This window comes from Mercenaria mercenaria, chromosome 3 (genome assembly GCF_021730395.1).
Source record: "Mercenaria mercenaria strain notata chromosome 3, MADL_Memer_1, whole genome shotgun sequence".
Classification (NCBI taxonomy): domain Eukaryota; kingdom Metazoa; phylum Mollusca; class Bivalvia; order Venerida; family Veneridae; genus Mercenaria; species Mercenaria mercenaria.
In genome coordinates this window covers 31,702,220-31,708,219 of record NC_069363.1, presented here as the reverse complement: position 1 = coordinate 31,708,219, position 6,000 = coordinate 31,702,220, and the positions used below count along the sequence as shown (strand labels likewise).

The 6,000-nt window shown below is 37.1% G+C and overlaps 1 long non-coding RNA gene across 5 annotated transcripts in view; it reads right to left on the bottom strand.

Moving 5' to 3' along the window:
* Positions 1–1,553: 1,553 nt before the first annotated feature.
* LOC123525164 (uncharacterized) overlaps positions 1,554–6,000 on the bottom strand; it is a 37,502-nt gene continuing 33,055 nt past the window's right edge. For 4 of the 5 annotated variants that reach the window (XR_008370136.1, XR_008370139.1, XR_008370140.1 and 1 more), the window contains one exon: positions 5,387–5,830. This is a non-coding gene — a long non-coding RNA (uncharacterized LOC123525164). Of the gene's footprint in view, positions 1,676–4,112; positions 4,259–5,386; positions 5,831–6,000 lie in introns of those variants that run through there. The other variant, XR_008370138.1, reaches the window with a different exon arrangement.

The window sequence follows — 6,000 nt, the reverse complement described above, 5'->3', positions numbered from 1 at the left end:
CGAAAAGTATGCAAAAACACCACTTAGAGCACTGGTAAAGGCCAGAAGAATAATAGTACAGCAGTACAGGTCCAGTGGGCTTTAAGGAATTACTATCGATGAATGTTCAACCGAAGTCAAAGTTGAATGCGTGTGGCTCAAAACTGTAGGGTCATAACATTTGAAACATTTACTTTTTAGACTTATGAGTTATAAATCTTTGAAACTGGTGGTTTGCAATGCACATTGATATATATAACGGGGTATATTAATTAGTGATCGCAGTTGTACTTTATTCCGTCTATTCGTCTATCCATCTTTTCATCCGCCCAGTCAAAAACCTTTAATACAAAGAAATAAAAAAAACTACTTACTGCCAGTGTCGAACACAGTACAAAGGAGTTCAGACCGTGTACTGGTTTGCACCAAACTTCACTCATACCCAAACCTGTCCATGTTCTAAAACTACAAAACATTGTATATAACAAACGCTGCCGAAAGCTTTCGTTTCCTGGGGCTGCAATATTGGTATGTAGTTATTTCTACTTTTCAGTCAAAATAACCAAACTATAAATTATGCGCAGGCACGCTACAGGCTGACGATATAAATCAAGCTGCATTTAATTAAGTAGGAAGAGTTGAATACATAGTTACAAATGTAGTTGTAATACTGTAAGTTAAAACAAAATAGCCTGACTCAAAAAAAGAGAAGATAATCGAACATTAAAATCCAGACAATAAACACACATGCGTACTCCATTTTGAAGACGTATACCAAGTTTTATTAGAAAGGGAAGATTACCAAAAAACTTCAAGTATGAAAGGGGCATAATTCTGTCAAAAATACAATTAGAGTTATGGGGGATTGTAACCACAAATGCAGAAGATGATTATAAAGAAATGTTTTTAATTTCAAGTCGTTATCTTTTTAAGGAGGTAGGTTACCTTGGTACAAGGGTAAATTCAAATTAGTTGAACCGCAGCATTTTTTTGTATTTCGTGTAATATGAAGTTTTAACTGCTACAATCTCAATTTCGTTTGTCTACTGAGATACAAGCTTGCATACAAAAACTTAACCAAAAATTTCTATGTTGAAAAAGGGGCATAATTTTGTACAAAAGCAAAATGAAGTTATGGGATCTGCTTTGTGCATGTCAGATTATGACAGTGAACAAGTGTGTAAAGTTTCAATCCATTCCAGTTAGTGAGAACTGAGATACCAACTTACATACAAAACCTTAATCAAAAAATTCTAAGTCGAAAAAGGGGCATAATTTTGTAAAAACGCAAAATAGAGTTATGGAACCTGTGCAATGTAAGTCAGTTTATCACAGTGAACAAGTGTGTGAAGTTTCAATCCATTCCCACAAGTGGTTTCTGAGATACCAGCTTACATACAAAAAACTTAACCAAATCGGGACGCGGACGCAGACGCGGACGCAGACGCAGACGCCGACGCCGACGCATGGGCGAGTCCAATAGCTCTACTATTCTATGAATAGTCGAGCTAAAAATTAATCATAAATTGCTTACAGACAGGGTCAGTATTAAACAGACTTTTTAAACGTATTACCTGGAAAGCATTGTGCTGCCATCAAATAACAAACACAGGACGATATGGTGATATTTTTCTGCAATCGTTTCTTTTCTATTTCTTTCAGCAACGTAAAACTCTATCTTCTTGCCTTTTTAAACCTGAAATAATTGATACATTATACACCTGGTACTACAATAACCATTGAAATCCGTGAAATTCAATAAAAATATGCAAAGTATAGCTTAATGATTGGCAGCCGATTGCCAGGCATGGCTTTTCACAGTAATTCTCTTGCCTATAATATATATTGTTTAATATCGTTCTCCAGACCATTGACAGTACTGTGGCCCCGGTCTGTGGGTCCACTTTGTTTCATTGGAAATTGGCGGAAACTATATGTGAAGCTGTGTACGCAATGTTCTGATATAGTTTTAACGTTTCGAAGTGTCAAAGTCCGGAAAAGGACTATTACTCAAAAAGAATATCGCATGAAAATCCGGACAATATGCGCATGTCAATTAAATGTTAATGTTGTATACCAAGTTTCATTTCAATAAGATATAGAGAATCTGTCATTGGTCTTCGGTTAAGATCAGAAAATCCCAACCCTCGGGCGCACCGCTCAAGTCTTAAACGAGGCTGTGCCGAGTTTAAGACTTCAGCGGTGCGCCCGAGGGTTGGGATTTCCGATCTTCACCGAACACCGATGATGGATTCTATTTCTCACTTACCACAACAGAATCAATAAAAGCAAGCATGAAAATATGGAACTATTTAAAACGCGGGAAATTGACGTCCGTAAGCAGAAGTGACGTCATGACATTTCAGTGACGCACAATAACAAAGTTCCGCTTTAGTTTTATCGTTTGTAGCGTAACGGTACGTTCTTATCATAAAGTAACGAATTTTGAATCGAGAAATGCACTATAAGGAACGGAGAGAAAAGATAAAGGTACCTGATTTTTAATTATTTTACACAAATAATATGTATATTCAGTGCATGAAGTAGTCCGTCACAGGAGTGTGGGATAACCCATGTGAGATAAGATTTTCCAGCATTTCTAACAATAGAGATTTTTCTGTCCGATAAGTGAGAAATAAACTGTAACAGCAGCCGAGTACAAAAGAAATGTGACAGACGGACAGACAGATGACTCATGAGCCTTTGACACCGTGAGCTTGAAATATATCTAACAATTTACGTCGTGTCATAATTCACCTTTATTACATGAGTACCTATAAATAGTAACAAATTTGTGATGAAAATTCTCCCATTATCGCATTGCGTCATGCATTATCACATTATCATAATAAGCCCCGGGGCCATTGTCGATAATGGCCCTGGCGTTAGCGCGGGAAATTAACGTCCGAAAGCAGAAATGACGTCATGGCGTTTCGTGGAGGTAAAACAGCGAATATTTCCGTTTTTTTTAAGAAATAATAGAGATAAGAACGTGTTTTACGGACCTACACATAAGTCAGTATGACTTTTTATTATATTTATGTTTTTGAAATGCTGTTTTCAACCGTTTGGCCCTGAAATAATTCGTATGTAACGGAACTGAAGTAGAATCTCTTATGTTACAATCATAGGGGGTGAAATGTAACAGCCAACCATATTTTATCATAGATTCATTTATAGGCGATTTCGCTATATGTTTATATAGCAGTTGCGGCGGATCGTGTTAGAATTTATCATCTTGAGCGTAACATCGTGTATTCTTCGTTAAATATCATATTTTTATCCCTAAATTATGCAATAAGCAAGAAAGTACAACTATCCAGGTATCTGATTTTATACAGTAAATAGACTCTTATACAAATGGCAGATTATTCGACTCCTTATCTGGAGTCGCTAATTCGAACCCCGATGAGAGAGGACTTTAATCGCCGCGGTATCTGGTGAGGTGCGGGTACTGGTCAGAAACCAGCTTGCAAAAATATGAAAATAGATCTGATTTCAATAACTTTTTTTTGCACGCATTAAGTATAGGTTGATAAATGGGAGAGCGGTGCCTTTGAGTGATAATGGCCCTGACAAGGTGATAATAGCCCGCTCTCCCATGTATTTACCTGTTTATTACATGTTTACCTATAATTTAGTAAGAAATGGTTTTTTGTGTCATGTTTATGCGTACTTGCATCTTCTGGCACAATAAATTTCAGCTTTTCAGGTTCTATATTATTTAACCACAATTGCCAGTCTATGTGAGCACATTGTGTCAGGAATTTATACGGCAATATTATTCATATAATACATTTGTTGATCGCAATAATTCTACCGTGTTTATGGAATTTTATTTTAACCTCTGCATAGAAAGCAATTTAAATAACAAACAAACGTTGTGAAGTAATATTTGAGCCGCATCATGAGAAAGCCAACATAGTGTTTTTGCGACCAGAATGTATCCAGACAAGCCTGCGCCTCCGCGCAATCTGGTCAGGATACATGCTGAACGCTAACGGTTTCTCTAATTGCAGTAGGTTTTAAATGGATCCTGGCCAGACTGCGCAGATGCGCAGGCTGGTCTGGATCCATGCTGGCCGCAAAGCCACTGTGTTGGTTTTCACATGGTGCGTCTCATTGCACTTTACCCAACTGAAGTCTTCGTCTGTCCAGCCATCAAGGATTTTCGTTTTGTGCAAGAGGTGTGGAAGAGCTCTCTAACATGAGCACGACAGGCCAAATACAGACAACATGTCAATCAAGCCTTGAATTCCATTGAGACCATCAAACAGTGCTGAAAATTTATTTATTACATAATCAGTTATAAATTCCAAGTTATAACAGAACTGAAATATTTTGATATTTCATAATTTAGTTGTAGATGCGTATGTGATAAAAAATTATTAGATCTGTATCGGGGAAATATGCACTCGTTCTCTAGCGGAAGAATATTGCATAATATTTCCGCTGCAGAACTCGTGCATATTTTTCTAAATAAATCTTATTACCTACATGTCTTACATTTATAAATTTCTATTGCACCATAAAAAAGACAGCATATGACACTAAATTATTTTAGTCATATAATCTGATGAAGCAATTGATCTATGAGTTGCTAAGTGATACACTCTCTAAGACAGAGCACACTCTTCAGTTTAGGGCTGATATGGCATCGTTTTTGAGATTTGTATGTTATACAAAGCAGTATCACTGTTCGTGATGACGACAATTAAATTCAATTCTACTTTATCAAAGTTTTATACTTGAAGGTAACTCCAGATTCAGACGTACTTCCGCCACTGGTGTCAACTGGTGTCGTCTGCTAGATATAGGCCTAATTGAAAACTATTTGTCTTGTTAGAAATCCTCTTATACCATGTGGATATTATTCTTAACCCTTACCCTGCTAAATTTCTATAATGAACTTGTCCATCTTTCAATTTGGACAGTACCATTGACTGTTAATAGGGGGGTGCTTACCAAAAAGATACTGACTGAATGGCGAACAATACAGATCTTGGTCAGACTGCACATATGTACACTGGTCGAAAAGCAGAATCAATCGTGTCCAGCATAACAGAATGATATGGGTTAGGTTCAGTTACTGAAATAATTATTTTGTAAAATTTAATAACTACCAGTCAAATCTCTCAACATGTTCAGGAAACATAAGGAAAGTTATGTGACAGAACCAGATATTAGCCTATATCAACAGCAGCTTCCGGTGTGCCTATCATATTTTACATTGTTTCAGATATGTCAATAAGCTCAAGATAACCGAATTAAATTACTTTACCAGCAGAATTTAGCTCTCCATCAAGCACAAGGCTAAAGTCAGAAACCAAAAGTGTAATGCAAATTCTCGCTCGAACTCGTACCGCGTAAATGGCAATTCTTAAGCAAGCAAGCTGCCTACCTGGCTGAAAACAGTTGATTAATATGTTGTCATAAGGGACCCAGCACCCCTCTGATGATAGGCATCGATAGGGTACCAGTGCATCTCTGGTGACCGGTATCGACTGGTACTAGTGCACCTCTGGTTATCAGCAGCTTTATGGTACCAGCAAGGCTGTCCTTCGGCAGTTATATAGTTCCATCAATTAAAAGTTTCTTCCTGTTAATACAATAAAATAAATAGCCGCATTGCGTTTTTCCTGGGTTTCTCACCAATACTTGGAAAGCTGGGTTTTTCAACCCTCTTTGAAAATGAAAAGACACTGTTTACAAGATTAAACGTCCTTACTTGCATGATACAGGAAACTGCTGCTCGCCGGAAAGTTTGAGTTTCTCATTAAACGCTTCGAGCTTTACAATCACCAAAGCCAGAAACTGTATGCGCATGCCCGAAACTCTTCAGTCACTCTGGCTGGAAGAAAAGTCGACCTTAGCTTTCTAAAGGTTCAAAATCATGCGCTGTTAACTGAATACTGCTAGTCGTTATTTAACATTTGATAGGTTTACAATAAAAAAAAAAGAATTTAAATAATGCGGGCTTGAACATAAATTTGTAGAAAAGTTATAAAATGAATGTGCATA